This window comes from Lagopus leucura, unplaced genomic scaffold, assembly GCF_019238085.1.
Source record: "Lagopus leucura isolate 7727_CA_CO unplaced genomic scaffold, USGS_WTPT01 Super-Scaffold_100044, whole genome shotgun sequence".
Classification (NCBI taxonomy): Eukaryota; Metazoa; Chordata; class Aves; order Galliformes; family Phasianidae; genus Lagopus; species Lagopus leucura.
In genome coordinates, this window is record NW_024962291.1 from 732,348 (window position 1) to 751,576 (window position 19,229).

General features: G+C 46.4%; 1 protein-coding gene across 6 annotated transcripts in view; it reads left to right on the forward strand.

The window, feature by feature from the left end:
* LOC122187242 (USP6 N-terminal-like protein) overlaps nucleotides 1-19,229 on the forward strand; it is a 66,592-nt gene that overhangs the window by 22,532 nt on the left and 24,831 nt on the right. The window contains exons 1-2 of one of the 6 annotated variants that reach the window (XM_042884573.1): nucleotides 11,625-12,479; nucleotides 13,183-13,294. The exons of 1 other annotated variant lie outside the window; for it this stretch is intronic. The gene's annotated coding sequence lies outside the window, so the exon portion shown is untranslated. Of the gene's footprint in view, nucleotides 1-6,651; nucleotides 6,920-8,451; nucleotides 9,051-11,624; nucleotides 12,480-13,182; nucleotides 13,295-14,933; nucleotides 14,980-19,229 lie in introns of those variants that run through there. 4 more of the 6 variants (XM_042884571.1, XM_042884572.1, XM_042884574.1 and 1 more) reach the window with 4 other exon arrangements.

Sequence of the window (19,229 nt, forward strand, 5' to 3'; positions counted from 1 at the left end):
AGGATGCTGATATAACAGGAGGAGGCCTATTGGTTCTTGTTTCCCTTGCTGCCAGAAGCTGGTACAAGGCAGGGGAAGACATGAGAAGTGCTCTTTTGCTGTATGTTGAAGAGGCAGGATGCCGTGTGTAAAGAGCAGGTACAGTATGCTGGCGGGGTGCACTGCCAGCACATAAAGTCTCATGAACAAAAGTGAGGACAGACTGCTTGTATTGATGCTGCTGTCAGCTCACATTTTCTCACAGCTCGGGGACCATGAATTAACGGGCCCCATTGACAGGATGTCCTGGTTTTAATGTTCTAAGTGAAGGGATTTGTCTGCCCTGAAGGATGACACATTTTTGTGTGTGCCTTTCCAACAGCACTGGGTGCAGACATTCACAGCAATGCAGCCTGGCTCTTTCTGGCCCCTGCCTTCAGACAGAACTTCAGGGGGAATTGCATTATGGTTTTGTTGTGCTTTGAAGTGTTTGGGTATGTCAAGTATGAGGGCATGAAGAAAGAAGGTGGTTGGTTTTTTCTGTTCTGTTCTTTTTTTTTTTTTTGCATGTATACAGGGAGAGTTGCTGAGACAGGTGCTGCAGCTGCAAAGGGTTTTGCTCTGAGACTGTCCCTGTGAGCCCCAGAGGTTTGTGCCCTGCTATTTATCTTCCCATCTCCATGCGGCAAGAGGTGCCTGACCGCGAGTTTTTACTGTCTGCACTTGTCAGTTCAGAGGCTTTTATTTAACCAGCAATTGGTGAGAGCATCTATATTTTTGCCCTCGTAAAATTTTAGTAAGCTTATCATTGCAGTGTCTTTATTCATGGTTCCTTGTATTCGGAAGCACTGGAGAAACCTGATGTGAGAGTGCCTGGCTGCTTGCAGTGCACACAGACACTTGAAGCAGGCACCAGGAGTGGGAAGTGCAGGGTAACTGCAGAGGAACAGGAAGGTTTGGTCAACCCATTTGAAAAGTAGCTACAGCAGTGAGCTGGTGCTTCCTCTTCTGCATGCACTCAACATCTGACATCGATGCAGGAGGCAAACAAGGTGTCTTGGTGAAGCAGCTAAGGTTTGGTGGACAAACTGAATGATCTGCACGAAGCCCTGGTTATTATCTCTCCTCAAACAGAACGTATGAACTTCTTCACTACTTAAAGAGAGATTTTGTTCCTGCTCGTTCGTCTTGGATGGTTGGCTTCTGCAGGGACAAGGATTGTTTGCTCTCTTTGCTCTGCTCTACATTACTGGTGTTGCATCTGCTTCTGATTTGATGGAGGTGCAGATATCCCGTGTGTGATACACTAACCTACTTCTCAGACTTTACTGTGTTTGTCTTCTGACAGACCACCTCTGAAGTGGAGCTGATCAACTTTCTTTTGTCATGAACAATTCTGCTGCTAGTGAGGAGAGTTTGTGTTGAAAGAAAAAAACACCAGCAACCACCCTGGAGCAGCCTGGCTGGCTCGCTGGTGCCAGGATTCGCTGTGGCCACTTGCTTGATCAAGTGGAGGAGCAGCTTGGAACCAGTGTCAAGATCCTGGTGTTTCAACTGCCAGAGAAGAAGTGTAGCTTAAAAAAAGCTTTCTTCAGTGGTATGACACAGTGGTGTCTTTGTATTCCCTGTGTGTGTGTGTGTGCGCTGGTTTTTACAGCCTTCTGGCATTGTCCACTCCATAGTGATTTGGTAAGTGATTGTGGCAGTGCATGGTAACTCAAGTGGGGGCGATGTGCCTGTGTCCATCTTGGGCAGCATTGGCCCAGAGACAACTGAAGTAGGAGGAGGATGTGTCACAGGCTGTGAGAGCTGCTGGCAGTACTGTTCTATAGCCATTTGCATGTTACTTTTCAGATGGTTTCTATAATTTGATTTAAATAGCAGAATATGCCACAGCTCAATTTATGTCACAAAGAAGGACTTCTTCCCTTTGTAACCCTTTATTATGCTGTCTGATTGTGTTTCGCTGAGTATTGAACAGACATTCTTCATTCCTGACATACTTTGCATGAAACCAGTGACTCCTTCAGGTTGTTTCGTTTTGTGCCTCAGCACATACATGGCTTTTTTGTGATTCCCGGGGCTGAATATTTCCTGATGATACACTGCCTGACTTGACCTTTCTGCTTTGGAGCCTGCTTTTAGGCAAGTGCTTTGTGGTGCTTTGGAGATGGGTGGGACCGACCTTTTAATCAGGAAGGAAGTTGATTAATTGCAGGCTTGATTGAAAAAATGTCCTGTACTTTCACAGAATCATGGAATTGTAGGGGTTGGAAGGGATCTGTAGAGATCATCCAGTCCCACCTCCTGCTAAAGCAGGTTCCCTGCAGCAGGTCACACAGGTAGGCATCCAGGCAAGTCTTAAATATCTCTGGAGAAGGAGACTCCACAACCTGTGTTGGCAGCCTATTCCTGTGCTCTGTCGCTCTCATACTGAAGTTCTTCCTTGTGTCAATGTAGAATTTTCTGTATTCCAGTGCTTTACTGCATTGACTTTCTTCTGGAGGAGTTGTGGAACACATGCTAAAGAGAGAGAAATTGGAAACGTGCATGCTTGACCCCATACCTATTACTAAGCAGTTTTGTCGCACGTTGCACTCTACTGAAACATTAGGCAATTAATCTGCCTTTCAATTCTGTGGCTGTGTAGCCTTTACACTGTCTTTCCAGCTAAAAATGAAGTGAGAGTAGTGCTTGCTAACAGTGCGGTCTCTGTGGCTCATCTAGAAGAGGACAGAAGTTGGCTCTTCTTGGCACTTAATCAGTCAGTTAAAAGTACTGAAAGCTGCAGATGAACTTGCTTTGGTTTTCCAAATGCTGTGGTAATAAAATAATCAGCTGTTTCTTCAGATTGCCAGAGCTGACAACCACGTGCATAAAAATCAACCCAAAACCCAACTCACAGGATCCAGTGCAAGAGTGCTACTTCCTGAGATCGCTTGATGGAAATAAGAATGCGTGCAAGTGAATTGACAGTACAGCCTTCCTGCAGGCTGTCAGATGGGGAAAGTAAGCCTGGAGAGTCGTCATGCTCTGCAGTAAACGCTGTGGTTTTTTGGCAGCTTAATTATTTACTGTGAAGTGGGGGATGGACAGTTCTGTCTTGACTGTGGGTTTTTTTCTGGTCTTTTCTCAGCAAAGATTTTCTTTGCGTGTTCCACGTAATCCTACTTCTTGCATATTTGAGGTGTTACTTAGTTTTGACTTTGCAGGCAGAGGAGAGCTGTGCAAGTTACCATGGATGATGAGAGCTCCTGCTGAGGTGATTGGTCAAGGGAAATGGGTAGAAGCCTTGTATTTTCCCAGTGCTGAGCTATGTTACAGGGATTGGAGATGCATAGAGTAGAAACTGGATGACTGCTTTTGGTGAACCTTTTTATCTTGCTTTATCTTTCCAGTGTGATGTTTAAAGCCCTCTGCCTGCCTTGTCTTCTGGTGCTGGGCCAGTTGCCATACAAGTGCTACAGAAATGCTGGAAAGTAGCTTCAGTGTCTTCAGTTGAAGCTGATATTATTCAGGCAATATAGAAGATATACAGTCAAGAGAGTATTGCGAGAGAGCCTTTATATATGACAAATGCTTCTTGGCACTGAGGTGACTAATTGATGATGGCCCTATGCAAAGGAAATAGCTGTCTTCCTGGCTGATGGGAACTTCTCAGTTTTTGTGCAGTCACATGGCACCCGTAACAGAAGGCCTGACTGCACACATGCACCACTTTGCTCTGTTAGTGGGGAGCTGGTGTGTTTGTCTGGGGACAATTATTGGCATTTTTGGTTGCAGGTCAGGTTGCGTTTCTGGTGGTTTTATACTTGTCATACAAAGGCTTTTTTTTCTTTTTTTTTTCTTCTTCTTTTTTTTTTTTTTTTGAGATAGTCCCTATGGTTTGTTCTTGAGAGCTCTCTGCTAAGGCTACATGTTTGTCATTGGACACATTTGAGTTGGTAGCAGACAAGTGATCTGTGTTTGCAGCGACCAGGTCTGCACCTACAAGCTATGCCAAAGGGACTTCTGCTATAGAAAATGCAGACAGTAGTGAAAAAGCTGAACTGACATATCCTCATGGTTTCCTATGAGGTTTGTGTTCACTGCGCTTGCAGTTCTTCACCTGGGGCAGAATGGGAGTGATGTTACTTCAGTGATACCAGGCTGCAGTCACCTGTGCTCCAGGTCTTCTGATAAGCAGGGGTTGCCATTATGCAATCCTTACAGTGATGGGGTTTTTTTGCATCTTTAAATCTTTGAGGAGGAAGGTTGAGTGGTGTTTCAGATGGGAGACAGTAGATCTCTGGCTGGAGACGTGCAAGCCTCTGTTGGTCACCTCACTGAATGAAGTAGTGCCAGTGAAGCAGCTGAAAGGACGTGCACAAGACTATGACTGTCTTCTGCTTGGCTAGTAAATTGCTTGCCATCATGGCTTGCTGTCCATCCTCTAGTACCTGTTTTCCTCCTTTCCCACCTGGAATGAGCAGTGCAGCATGTTTGAGTGGGAGATCTTTGCTTCTGAGAACAGGCACAGGACGTGTCAGCATAACTGCTTGCCAACAGGGGCTGGGATTAGGAACCAGGCTCACCTCCTGAGCCACAATCTCTGGGGCTGCTACACGCATTGGCTTGGGAAACACTGTGTTCCTCTTGAAACCAAAGTCACTGCAGACTTCTCCATCTCTTGCTGCAAATGCAAGGAATTTTTTATTTCTTTCATGCCATTGAAGAACCTTGTGGCAACACAGAACCAAAGTTTGCTCATAGCGTTGAGGTTTGACATGGATCTGCCCTTCCTCTGCTGGAGGAACAGAGTATGGACAAAAGATCACAGATGTTATGCTTCAAGGAAAGTGACTGCCAGACCTCTGCAATCAGAAGCCTGGTGTCCTTGTGATCCTGGAGCAGGCTCCCAGTGATACTCTTAGCCAACTGGGAAATCTTCATTTACTAAGGTGTTTGACCCACAGGGAAAGGAAGGTAGAGCAGCACTGTAGTGCCTGTCAGCAGGGATGGAGAAGCCCTACCACAGGTTGAAGCAGCCCTACTTGCCAGAGTGTTTGTCAAAGCACGTGTTACAGAGATCTCTTTAACCACAGCAGCCAGGAAATGTGGCGGGGGGGGGGGAGGCAGGTCTGGGAAGCTTCTGGGCAGCTTGCTTGAAGGAGGAGGCTAACGTTGCTAAAACGTTCATAAACCTGACTGTGAGCAAACTTATTTTTTCTGACAGCAGGTTACTAACCCAACCCAAACACTGTGCGATCAGCAACATGATTAATATTTTGTGATCCACCACAGTGTTTTGCTTTTGGACTTCAAAGAGTGTAGCTCTTTCGTAAACAAAACTCTCATGAAAATAATAACAGGCACTGACAGGCTGTTGTGGAGCAGACTGTGGATGGTGAGAATTTCCCCAAATGGTTTTCTTGTTTTCTGTTACAAGCTTCCTCCTGTTTTTAGCCCTGCAGAAAACTGAGGCTATGTATTGAGCAGAGCAGCAGAACTAGGGAATTCAGAGTTAACTGATCAAAGCTTGTCCTTGTTTCACCTCTTTCCCTTCTCTCATAACAGCCATCTGTCTTAGGAAAGATGATGCTCTGTTAGCCAGAAGAAACTTACTTTTTTTTTGAAGTGGAAAATGCCATAAACCAGCAGTTGCGCCAGTCAGGTACTGGGAGCTGAAATGCTCAGTCCTTACTTCCTCTGCTGAAGCTGTGCCTTGTTTTTTACATGAAAGCTGGAGGGAGCAGTCCAGAACATAAGGAGCATCCCACAGGAAATACACCTCCATCAGTAAGCAGGCTTGGGCATTAGATACAGCGGCACAGACAAACAGGAAGGCTCTCGTAGGTTTGTGTACTGACCTACATGGCATGGTTTATCTGTGGCCCACTGTTCAGCTATGCCTCTGCTTGGCTGATGAAGTCTCATTTCATCTGTCTGCATGGGAAATCAGTTAAGCATTATGTGCCTTGGTTTTCCTTTTCACAAAGGTGTTCTTTAAGGCAGGACATTATGCTGCCTTCTAGCAAGCTTGCATCTCCAGCAAGTGAGTGCACATTCTGTTGTTGATATGCCCTTGGCCTCTTCCTTGGGCTGATGTACAGCAACCCTGAGCTAATTTGCAACGACTTGAAACATGCTGTGTTGAAATGGGAGCACACCTCACATCCCCTGCATCTGGTTCGGGTCCTACAGACAGGCACAGTGTGTTGTGCTGTGCGTCACTCCTGGAACAAGCTGCTTAACAGGGTAGACTTCGTTTTTCATGCTGTGCCATTTTTTTTGGCAGGGTGTTTTTGCAGACAGTGGGGTTAAAGACTTCTAGTTTTAAAATCTTAAATCTTGGAATGTGGCTCCATAACGGTGTGCAGTTGGATTTGGGGAAAAAAAAAAAAAAAAAGTCTGCTAAAATGGCATGCAGGGGAGGTGCAGCAATGAGGTCATGTTTAAGGCGTTAGACTTTCTGCTGCTGGTGCATATGATTTTTGTAATGAATGCAGAGCTATGAATATTTTTCCTTTTAAAGAAAAACAAATAGTTGGGCCTTCCATCTCAGACAAATGTCCCTTCTTTGAGAGGGCCTCTTCACTTTAGTTTTTCCCACTTAATGGTGTTTTTAGTGGGAGCTGCCCTGTTCTTTCCATCCGATCTCTGTGCCCACACGTCTGAATATTTCCATTTCAGAAAGGAGGACACCGCTGGTGCCAGCAGACAGACTTCTGAGTTCTGAAATGCAGAAGTGTTTTTAATGTCTAAGAGTTGTGACTAGCAAGAAAATCCTCACTAAAACTCACTCAACTGTTGCTGCTGTGTAAAGATAACAGCAAGACTTGCTTCTTCTCCTCTTCACTGCCTGCTGCGCTGGGATATTGGAAAGGAATCATTCATGGAATTGCTCATCTAATGCTGCAGCTGTGCTGACTTCTGGCTGCTTCTTGGCTGCATGAACCAGGTAGGAGATCTATGGAACAACACCCAACACTGCAGGCCTTGTCTTGCCTTGGACACAAGTTGACCCCAGCATTCAAGGGATCCCCAGCACTTTGTGAGTGATGCACAACAGCATCCCACCTCCAGCCACTGGGACAAGTAGTGTGAATCAAGCAGTGTTTTTCTGTCTGTCCCTGAGCTATCCAAGAGCCTATTGTGGGAAAAGGGGACTGGCTTTTTTCAAGAGCAACTGAATGCAATGCTCTAGTTACCATGGTTTTTAAATGGAGTACTTCAGGGGTTGTACAAAAGCATCTTTAGCACTCACAGTGCAAGGAGAATGAAAGGACACAGCTTATGTCAGCACGGCATCAGAGGCTTAAATGAATGTCATTCATATATTGTTAGGAGATGACCCAATTTGGATCGTATTTATGGAGTGGGAGGGGAGAATGGACCTGTTTCAGCTGACTTTTGAGCCTGAAATGCACTTAGAGGCTTTGTGTTGAGACTGCACAGACTACCACTGGGCAAAGAGAGCCTGCTGTGGGGCGTTCCCATGTGCCAGCGCAGTGCCGTGTCCTGCCTTTCCCTGCCCAACATTCTGCCACATTCACACTGTGCCGTACTGCCTGGGGAAGAATTACACGCTGGGGGGAACCAGCCCTGTTGAGGTTTTATTTCATTCTGCTTTCTTGTGCAAGGCTTCTGAAGCCTTCTGTCAGTGTGCAATTTGCAGACCAGCTCCAGCCACTGACAGCTCAGGGGTGAGGTGGTGCCCAGCGTGCTCAATGTGCCACTTCCAGGAGCAGCAGCTTGTGCTCAGCATGGCTGATTTTGCTCCTTTTGAGCCGATAGCTGGGCTGCATCAGAGCCAAGGTTGCTCCCTGTGTCCCAGCCCAGCATCTGCATTAAGACTTTGTAGGAATTGATGCCTGATGCTTTTAGGCTTGCGAAGAAACCTGCTGGCTGGGGAAAGCTCTATTTTGTGGGTGTTCACTATCAAAGTGCTGTTACGAATTGGTGTAAAGCACACCTGCATCAAGCAGGCTGCAGGCTGTCAGGTTTAGGGGGCCAAGCAGGAGATTTCCCTTTGCCCAGTCCCGTATGAGTGTGTGAAGGGCAGGGGGACCAGGTGTAGGAATTCTGAGTCCCAGATAAGTGTTGGGTGTACTCATTTCCTGGATGGAGGAGTTTTGGGTATGTTGTTTTGTTCAGTGCTATTCTGCATTTGTTTTTCTTCCTGTTGTTGGTATTTTTTTAATCAGATTTGATAATGCTGGTCCAAATGAAGGATTGTGAAAGGTGAGTGGCTTGCTTTGCTTGTACACAGCCACTGGTTGGATTATGAGAAATGGGGCCAGAAAGAGTTAATGTTGTTTTCCTGTGGCTAAGCTGGCTCTGCAGGCCTGAGAAGTAAGGTGAGTTAGTGTCTGGGTGTTGTGGTCCTTGTGGCAAGGCTTTTAGCTTTATATGTAGCCATTGAAGACTGCAGGAAATTCATTGTGTTCCTTCGAACAGGATGGAGCCTTTCACGTGGTCTTGTCTTTTTTTTTTTTTGAACTTCAGTTCTGAAGTCTCTATGCATTGCCTAGCTGCAGGAAGACTCCCTGAGCTTGGAGATGTATGAGGGAGCAGCAGTCTCTCTCTCAGACCATCTGGGGAGTTCTGCCTGTCCCCGTGGGAGACCAAAAGTGGCGGTTGCAGATCGGCTCTGAGATCATCAGCAGTGTGATGCGTTGTGAATGTCGGCATGCGTCAGGCACGTGCAAGTTCAAAAAATGCACTGGGGATTTGTGCAGCGAGGGGCAGGACCGTGCCCTCATTTGGAGGTGTGCCTACCCAGCAGCTGGGCTCTGGGGCAGTGAATAGTGCTGTGGGCAGTGGATGCTGCAACTGCACCAAATCACCATTAAGGTTCTCTTTCAACTCGCATTTAAGGCTGGAGGGGTTTGCTGTGAGTTGTGCTGCTGTTTATAGACTTTGCCTTCCTGGCTTGCCTCCAAGGTTCGTAGTGGGCTGTGCGCTCTCTGGTGCGTAACTCCCCCCGACTTCCCCTCTGCTTTGTCTGCTGTGCTCCAGCCCTCGCCCCGGAGCGGCGCTCCCTGCACTTCCTCTGGCGTGCTGCGGTGAGCTCCGTAACCCATCCCACGGTAAGCCAGCTGCTTCCACTGCTGCCTGGTACTGGTGAAAGGAAAACTTGATGTCAGTGCTTTGTATCAGGAGGATCGATTACTACTACCTTCATCCTGATGGCTCTTCTTCTTATGCATGTACAGGTTATCATCTAATTTCTTCTTGAATAACAGTTTTGAAAGGATTAAAATCAGCTGCTGTTTGGAGTTGTGACTGGAGATATGTGAAGAAGAAGAAATTGTCATTCCCTTCTCTACCAGAGCAGGTAGTGCATCAGGTGGGAAGGAACAGAGAGCTGCCCATAAAGTGATCTGCTGCATATTTAAAATCAGAATCCTGTTTCAGTGTTTGGGATGCTCTGTTATCCCAGGTGTGACTGTTAGCTCCTGAAGAGCACCCTGAGCAGGCTCTGTTGCCTTGCCAACCTCATGCCACATGTGCTGAGGTCCCTGGACCTGGGGAGCAGTGCTCCTCCTGCATGCTTGGTGTCTGTGTCTCTGGTAACCTGCTCTCAGCACAACACCCGCCTGCTTTTTCCTAATAACATTTCAGATAAATATTACAGGATGGAAGACTAAAGAGTTGATTTTATGGTTGCTGGCTAAGTAGAGAGAGACGCAGTCCTAAGTTTCAGCTCGCACCGAGAAAAAGACAGATGAGATGGGACTCAGTTGCCTTTGCAGCACCATCCACCTGTTGGATGCTGCAAGCCCAGTGTGTGCTTCCCCTTGTGCTTCTCCCCTGGTGACTGTCACCAGGGCCGTTAGCCTACTGCCATACACAGGCTGGCAGAGCTCAGGGGATGCAGGGAAGGGATCCTTACAAAATGACCACATTTAATGACACTTTAATGCCACAATTAGAGTGTCCACTGCACAATCTGTGTCCTTGTGTTGGAGCTTTGGCCAGAGCCATGCCCCTGCCATGTGGAGCAAGTGGCACTGCGGGCAAGGGAGACCACAGAGAGCAGCACTGTCTCGCTCCTAACCTGTGCGGGCTCCTCACTGTTGGTCCTGGGGCACAGGCAGTGTGAGCTCTGTTCTCCCAGGCAAAACAAAAGGCGATGTGCTACGAACCACCACAACTTCCACTCTAAAAATACCATAAAAGGCTGTGTCCTTACAGGCTGGGCATGGGAGCCGTTCCCACCCGCATTACTGCAGCATGAGTCACTTGGCGATCTCGAGGCGCTCCATGTGGATGCCCGGCCTAAGATGCTGGAGGAGCAGAGGGAGGAAGGGGAGCTGCTCCGTGGCACTGTGAAACTGATAAAGAGTTATGCAGAAGAGGATGACGAGCACGACGTGTGAACTTGACTGAACCTCTGGGCGGTTTTGGTTTCGTTGGTGTTTTGTGAGAGCTTCCAGGACGTGCTGCTTGCCGATGGTTTGTCCTGGAAGTATTTGCAGCGAGGAGCCATCTAAATATGCGGACAACTCTGGTTTGCTTTTAGGAGTCACAGAACCTGCCCCATGAACATGAAGCCAGAAGGACCCTCTGATGTGAAAGTGTGTGTTATTCAGCCTTCAAGCTCAGCTTTTTCTCTCCCTATCCTCATTGTACCTCTCCTCATCTTCATCCTTCTCTTCCCTACCCTGGTGCAGAAATAGGCTGAGCTGTTTTTTGTTTTAAAAAGAAAAATAAATGAATTCATAGAGAACTCCCTGACAATAAGTGCTGCTTATGCAGGTACCTCGTATCCCATGCACAGGTACTGAACAGTCAATTCTGTTTGTTTTGGTTTCTTTCCCAAGACGCCGCCTACCTGCCTGGCCCCAAGATGGGTGGTTATTGTTTTCCCTTTTCCTTCCTTCCCTTGATGAAGCCCTGGCTTTCAGGGCTTACCAGATTAAGCCCGTCAGTGGGAAATTCTATTAAAAGCTTCCTTTATTTAGACGCCCAGTGATGTCACCACATGGGCAAGTTCTCTGAGTTACTCTGGGTTGTGTGTGCAGAGGGGAGGCTGTGGCCTTGGGTCTGCATCACAGTCGGGACATCCTTCGGGATCTCCTTGAGGACAGCACAAGGAAGGTCACACAGCAGGGCTTAGGTTGCTCTCTCCTCACCCCACTCTCAGGTTCATCTCCTGAAAGAATTTTTTAAAGGCTGATGCCATAGCTCTGCCTGTTCTCCTGCTCATCACTTTCCAGGTTAGTTCTTTCAAGAGTTTTTTCATTGCTGCAGGTAGCAGCTGCTCAGGCTCTGCTCTTCTTCGGGAGGGTTTCTGGATGCATCCCCCAAAAGGCAGTGAGAACATAGGATAGCAAGGTGCTGGCCTGGAATGGAACCAGTGGGTTGGGCACCAGAGTAAGGAACCAGAAGAATTTCAGTTTTATTTCTTGACATCTCTGAGAGTTACTAAATGGGGACACAGTGTATATATGTGAAGGGTTAGAAGGCCAAAAAATTTATTAGTACTCTACTTTTTTCCCCCATCTCTTGTATTTCACCCTTTTGCTGAGCAAGAGGCTTGTTCCTAACCTGTTCCATGCTCATATTAGAACTTGAATTTGCCAACAACCTTTAGTAAGGACAAGCTGAATGAGATGGCCACTCTTTAAAGCAAATTGGTAAGCCAGAGGTTCTGACTTAAGCTGTTTCTTGTCCTTTTAATAAGCAGTAAGCATGGCCTTTGCCTGTGCTAGACTGTTCTGCTGTGGCAGGTGATGCTTTTTGGTGTGCACTGCTTTTGGCAGCTCTGATGTTGGGGCTCAGATGTGTTTTTTGGAGGGCCTGTATGGTGCGAGTGAGGTATGCTCAGAGCCCCACTTGGTTTCTGCATGTAACGTGATGAGGCTGTCAGCCAGGATGGCTCAGCTTTGGGAGGATAATGCTGACACTTTCGTGTTAAAAATATTCCTTGAGCTGTCAGAAAAAACGTGTTTTATTATTAATGCGTAGCACTGCAGGGGTCCTGTGAAATGAGCAGAGTTGATGAACTGTTACAAATTAGCAGAAGGCCATATGCAGTATTTATTGAACAAATGCCTGTCTCTGCATAAATCATCTCCATCTGCAGGTTGTACCTGATGGGCACTACATGAGCCACGTCTTTCTGTGGTAGTACTCACAAAGAGGAGCATGGGGTGGCTCTTGGTGCCCTCTGAACATTGAAGACCTCCTCCAGAAGTTTGGGCAGCGGCTGAGCTTCCCCTTTAGCCTGCCCATACAGAGGATTCCCTACCAAACCCCAGCTCAGGTTTGGGTGAGACATGCTTTCTAACCCACACATGCTGATGCTCACTCTGCACTGCTGCTGCTCTGCTTGTTGACGTTGTCTCCTTCCCACGTTCTCCGCCTCAATATCCTGAACTATAAAAAATAAAGATAAATCTGGATGACACAAGCACTCCCCAACTCAGTATAGGTGGCTAGATGCTACTTCCCTGAAATTCAGAAGGCGTGGATTGAGACTGAATTAACAGCAAAGGACGTCAGGATTGAAGGTACCCATGTTGAGATCACTAGCAACAAAATTCAGTGTTCACAGTACAACCTTAATTTAAAAAGAAACAAACAAATATGTTTTTAATGTTGGGAAGTGACATCTGATAATATTTTCTCTGAAGAGTGGGTGTGGGGATTCGGTATTTTCAGCTGCAGCTCTCCTCAAGAATATATTTTTTTATATGACCATCTCTCAATAAACTTTTGTAACAATTTCTTGAAGGCATTTGTAGTTGCAGAAACTTTTTCAGCCAAAGATGTGTTGCTGTGGGGAGGGGAAAAGGGATTGGCAGCCTGTGCTCTGCTGGATTTGTGTCTGATGGTGGATTTTGGTGTCAAGTGGATATGATTTTAGAACTGGGTGTATCTTGCAAGGGCTTTTCCAAGGCACAGGGATGTTACCTGCTTTTGAAAAGCAATTGGGAATGCGATTTGTGGGATCTCAGCTTTTCAGAAAACTGGGTTTGGACAAGAAGCATAAAAGGAACTGTACACAGGAATAGACAGAAATGCTGCTATTTAAGAATCCAATAGAAGCTCGGCATAAAGAAGGGCAACCTAAATTTGAGGTCTGTGTGGAGTGGTTTCATCTGCAGCTCACTACATGGAGCGATTTGGGACTTTGTTGTCATCTCTGAGATGCTACAGATAGGCAGATGAACTCCTGCATCAAACAAGAAGGTCATCTTCATCCATCCACAGGCTGCTGGGCTGCTCCTCCCCTGGTGTCCGAGTCCTGAAACTCAGAGTGGCTGTGGAAAACCTTCTCGAGAAGCGATGGCATGAGGAGGAGGAGCTGCACAAGCACTCTCAGGTTGGGTTGCTGATGCTATCTGGCTGTTGATAATTGCTAGCGGAAATGGTTGGGCTGTCATAAGCAAACTGCTGGTGTTCTGAGCTGTTAGATGCATCTCTGCTCTTGCTCTGATGTCTTTGAGTGAGGAGGGCAATTAAGCCACAGGTGAATAATAAGCACTTGCCTGTGTTTGCTGTGAGTACAAAGGATGGTTGGTAAGAGATGGCTGAGCCTTATCCAAGCCATGTGGTACCTTGTGATGGCGTTTCTCTTCTCTGGCCTCATATGTGGAGCTGAGCTGAATGAATTCAATGTCCTCTAGAATCTAAAAAACCCAAAGCATCCCAGGTCTTTTAACGCAGCTTTAGGCAGCTCCTTGTGAAACATGTAATATGTGCTTGAAGTTGCAATTTGCGTCTAAAAAACCTTGCCTTTGTAAGGTAGGAGCCTTTATTTTGGTATTCCTAAATGGTAGCATGCTGTTCAGCCAGCCCTCTTAGGCTTCCTCTTAGTTTAACCAGGGCCAGCATCCATCCCTTCCCTGCAGCCTGAGGTTCAAGGCAGCACAGCAAGCATGTGATCCATGCCAGTATCTTGTCCATTGGGGATGCTGCAGTCCAGAGCATCACTGCACGGGTTTGGATCAGGTCTTTCCTGACTGCAGCACCTAGCATGGGGCTGGAGCATTGTCTGGAGCCTGGGAAAGATAAGAGAATGGTGTTGAAGTGGTTCCTCAATTCTCTATATTTTGTTTTTCTCGCAGTACCCAAATCAGTGGTGAGGATTTTCTGCAAATGGGCAGCAGCTTGCAAGGTTAGCTTGGGTAGCAAGAGCTGAGGGTTTCAGGATCTGAGTTGCCTGTCTTGATTTGGGGACCTTAAACCTGATACTCTGGTTGCTTAAAAAAAATACATTAAAAATAAAATGTGACTGTATGCTAATGCATTCAGTGCTTTTTCTAGAGCTGTGAGCTTGGCAGCCGGGTCTAATTTTTCATGTGGCACCTGTGTTTAATTCTGAATCTCACTGGCAGGAGCAATGTGGCTTAGTGCACTTCTGTGGCTGCTGTAAAAGACCAGTGTCTGCAGCAGTGTGGGTTTGGGGGTGACAAGGGGTCTGCAGGAAGCATGCACATGTCCCAGTGAGAGCAGAGAATGCCTGAGTCGGCAGAATGTTGTCTGGGAATGGTGTGCAGTTCAGCTCCCAAATCACCCACCGCTACTCCTAGCAGGGAGCAAGAGCTGAGGCTGCTGTTTTGCCAAAATCCCTTCCAAAAGGAGGAGGGGAGAAACAGTCTGGAAAAGCAAATGTTTTGTGATAATGTTGAGCAACAGTAGGTGCTTTTGTTTTCTATCAATGTAAGGAAGTGGGAGAAACGCGTCATCGCTTCAGTGCATTGCAAGCATCAGGGCTGCAAGAGATTGAGCTCTAAAAGAGACGGAGATTGTCCTGCTGTAGGGGGCCACAGAGCAGGATTCAGCAGTGAGATAGGGGTGAAGAAAAGACCTGGAGTGCTTTGGGAAGGCACCACTTGTGTGCTGCTGCAGCTATGCTTCTATTGGGAGCAGGTGTCACAGGAGAAGGAGGAGAAATGCAGAGAACGTGAGCTGAAGCTGTGTGGTTGTTGGAAACAGGCACCTCCTGAAGCTGCTCTGCAGGCTAGTGATAGGAAAGCTGTCCTGTGTCGTGTGGACGTGGCACAGGTGCTGTGGCTTTTGTGTTGCTAAAGGATATGTTTCTACCAAATATTGGTGTTGCTCTGCTAGAACGGGTGCATGCACATACGCTGCTTCACTTGGGTGATGGAATTATTTCTTCTGGCACCCCTGGATGGGGTTTGGGATGCTTTAGCTCTTGAACTGAGTGGTGGGGAGCTCTGTGACCAGAGGGCTGGATGGGGAATCTGGGTCTTGAAGTATGAGGGGTGAGTGAGGTCATAAGTCTCAGGTGCTAAATACATGCAGTGCTGCAAAGTAGTCTGGCAACTGACAAACTTTGCTAGCAATCTTGTAGAACTAGGAAGTTTGTGCATGAAATGCTGGTAAGAAACCTGGTTTATCTGCAGTATTTTTGGATAGTTGAGGAGTTTTCAGCTTTCTGTCCACTTCTGACGGGCAGTTGTGTTGTCAAAATGCTGGAACCACACAGGTGAGCTCCTCTTGTCCTGTTCTCAGCTGGGACAGAGTTGCAGTGACTGTGCCTTAATGGCTGTGCTCACCTCAACAGAGGCCCCTCTGCTAAATTAAGTAATGATGTAGATCAAACTGGCTCCAATTGCTCTCTAAAAAAGCTCTTCCTGCTCATGACTCGATGTTTGGTTAAAAAAAAAAAAGTGCAAAAAAACTCCCATGCAATTGGTATTTGATTTAAAGTCTTATTTCAGCATCTGCAGTCTAGCTCAAGCATGGATCTGACTTTTTATGTTGGCCCCACTCTTTTTTTTTTTTAGGAGAAATAAAAGAAAGCAATTTCTTCGGGTCTTTCCTTGTCAAAATACCTTCCACTGTTCTCAGGTGCTTATTTATTGACAAATTCCCTTTCCAGAGTCCTTTGCAAAGTGTCAAGGCCAGCTGCACCAGATGTAAGTTGCATTCAGTTATCCCACATTTTCATCTTGGAATGTGAAGATTCCCATTTCCCAAACTCCTTCAGAAATCATCATCATCACTGCAAGTGTTTTTGGTAGTAATTAACTGAATTAACGGACAAGTTTTAAGTGATCTGTCTACTTGCTTCTCCTGTGGATGAATGTTAAAGCATTTTAAAGATGAATGCGTCTTTCAAGTTCAAATCAACATTGTTTTTCCTTCAGTTGAGTATGTCTACAGTTAAGTCAGACTGTCTCTTGTTTCTTACTGTCCTTTTGAAACCAGATGATGCTTGAGTTATTTTCATTTGCTCTCTAGGGAGAGCAGCATATGCGTATAATCACCACTGGTACAGTCTTGCTTTAGCCAGCACTGGGAGTTTTTTGCACTTTCTTCATGATGTCAGGGCAGGGCCTTTTCACCATCTTACAATTTGTGGATTCATGCGTGTTTTCCAAGGATCAGATTTGCCTTTCTTTTTAATAGAAGTATCATGTAGATAAATGACCCAGAGGGGGCTGTCAGAAGTGACCAGGAAAGCCGCCCTACAGGCTGCAGTGCCGTGTAGCCCATCTGCTTCCAGAGCTGCAGGGCACAGGGTGGAAGGCAAATGGAGCTGGAATAATTGCTGTGTCTTCAAGAGCTATGTGTCCCTGTCTGCACCTTCTCCCTAGAATGTGGGTTTCCATCATACCAAATGCTTGTCTTTCCACCATTGCCACAGTCTCTGATCTTCTTCAACTTTTCTTTCTGCTTTTTAACTCACCCAAGAAGGAAGATTTAATTTTTTTTGTAATTTTTCTATGCTTACTGTCACTTACCTTGTTCAGTTGTTGTCTGCTGTGGTCCCCTCTGACCTGCTTCTGTTGCTACATTACTCATATCAGAAATGTTGAGCACATGGAAAACTGTAGTAGTAGGTAACAGATGCACTGAAGAAGGAGAGATTTAGATTTGGTATAAGGAGGAAATTATTTACTGTGAGCGTGGTGGGGCACTGAAAAAGATTGCCCAGAGTAGCTGTAGCTGCCCCATCCCTTGAGGTGCTCAAAGCCACACTAGATGGCATCCTGGCAGCCTGATCAGATGGAGGTGTCCCTGCCTGTGGCAGGAGTTAAACACTGGATGGGTCTTTGAGGTCTCTTCCAACACAAAGCACCCCGTGGCTGTATGATTTCTTGGTCCCTTTCCTTCAGTAGGAGGTAGGAATGAATTGCTTGAGTTAGTGCCTGTATGGGAAATTCTTCGAAGCTCTCCTACTTTGGGCTTGGTTGAAGCACTCCAGTTAAATAACAGGAGTGTCCGAGCATCCCCTTGTCCTTTGTGAGAAACAGCAGCATTCCTTTCACTTTTTCCCATCTCTTTCAGTTGAAGCTATTTAAGATTGCCATGAGGTTCCTGGGCAGAGCTGGTATGGGACAGCCAGGCAGGATTGCTGCTGAGCTCGTGGGGTGGTGACCCACTTGGGGGAAGACTGGGAAACGTGGCTGTGGAACTGGGTGAGGTGATGACAAGCTTCCCAGAGCTCTGCCTGTTGGTACTGCCCATGGGCTGTCCTCAGCCCTTCTCCTCCTGGGCTTATGGCCAGGCAGTGAGCTCATGGGGAGGGCTCTTTCCCCAGAAACTGAGACAAATTACTGCCTCATCTTGATGCTGGCATCGTCACGGGAGGTTTCAAAACTAGACATGGGGAACGTGCTGGGCTGGCAAACCTGAACTTCTAGTTCTTGATGGTTTGGGATGGCCTGTGATATCAGCGGCTTACGTTGTTACATGGTAGTGTATGCCACAGATTGGTAGAGGAATACAGAATGTGGAATAGCAAGGATCATCAAGTCCAGCCGCCAAGTGAAAGGTGTTAAGAACGTAAGGTTTTTTGTGTCATTCTGCTGCATTTAACTATTATTGCAATGACATCACTGACTTTCAGCTGTCAGCACACTTTTCTCTTCCATGGCTGAGAAGCTGCACGGCTGTCTTTTGTCACACCGGCTCCAGTGGATCCATTTTTAGTGTCAGACATGCACTTTATATCAACCACGGTGAAGTGGTAACAGCCAAATGCCTTGTGAATTATAAGTAGTATTTTGAAGCTCTGACCAAACTACATAGATGTTGATTTCAGCAGCATGGAAAAAAACAAAAAAAAAAAACAACAAAAAAGCCCCAACTGGATTTATTTTTACATTGACTGCTTAGTTGGTGCTGTTTTGTAAGCTGGAGCCTGTGGTGAGTACTGTGTGTGCCTGAAGTCTTCCCTTCCAGTTGGATTTTATAAACATGTTTTCCCCAAAGAGAAGAGGGGAGGCTTCTTGTGTGAGTGATTTCCTCAAAGGGAAAACAACCATTACATTTTCTTGTTTACATATAATGGTGCTTTTGCACAAAATAGCAAAAATTCCTGTGAGCGTTCAGTTTGGGTAATTTTAGGAGTTATCAACAAACAAAAAGGAAGAGAAAGGTTATGTTGTATTAACACAACCTTTTTTTAATTACTCCTTGGAAACGTTGTGTGTCCTAATGCCGTACTGCAGAGCTGTGAGGGATCGTGGAGCTTGGGAAGACATCTTTTCGGTGCCTTCCCAGCGCTGGATCAGACACTTCTTGTTTCTCTGAACTTTGCTATTTCTTGATGTGATCTCGTGGGGTTTCAGTGGAAAGGAGGAAGTTAACAGTGGTGGTGCTTCAGAGTCTGGAGATGCTGTCTGAAGGTAGCGGGAGCCCAGGGAGCTGCCAGCAATGTGTGTGGTCAGGGAGTGTCCCCACAGGGGCTGCCAAGGGTAAGTGGGTTTGGCTGCTGTGTCACCCAGCAAACCCATTGCAGTGGCTGAAGGAATGAGAGTGGTGCAGGGAGGACCTCTTTCAAACACGTTTTCCTTGGAGCACAGGAATTGGTCTAGTTTGGTTTACTTCTCTTAAGCATGGGACATGAGCAGAGGTGAGACCCACGCAGTACACGTCATTTCGTTTTAACTCAATTTAGTTGCCTGCAGCTTAGTTATAATAGCCCTGCAGGCTATTTTCAGCAAGTTTTCTGAGAACAAGCTGTATCTCATTGCTAGTAGATTTTTAGCTTCCTACCTCTTATTTTCATTGGTCATCCCAGTGCTTTTATATCATAGGACATTTGTTGTTTCCTTATTTGCACTTTACAAGGATGCTGTCCCACTGTGCCAAGGAGAGCACAGGCTGCTGGCAGCTCAGCATCCTGCCTGTTGCATGCTGAAAGGGAGAGCAATCATTGCTGTACCTTCCTGTGCTTTAGTTAAAAAAAATGTAAACTGCTCCTCATTCTGAAGCAGACAGAAGTTTGCTCCTAAGCTCTGTGTTTATGCAGTTTCTTTCAACGCTTACGCATTGCCCAA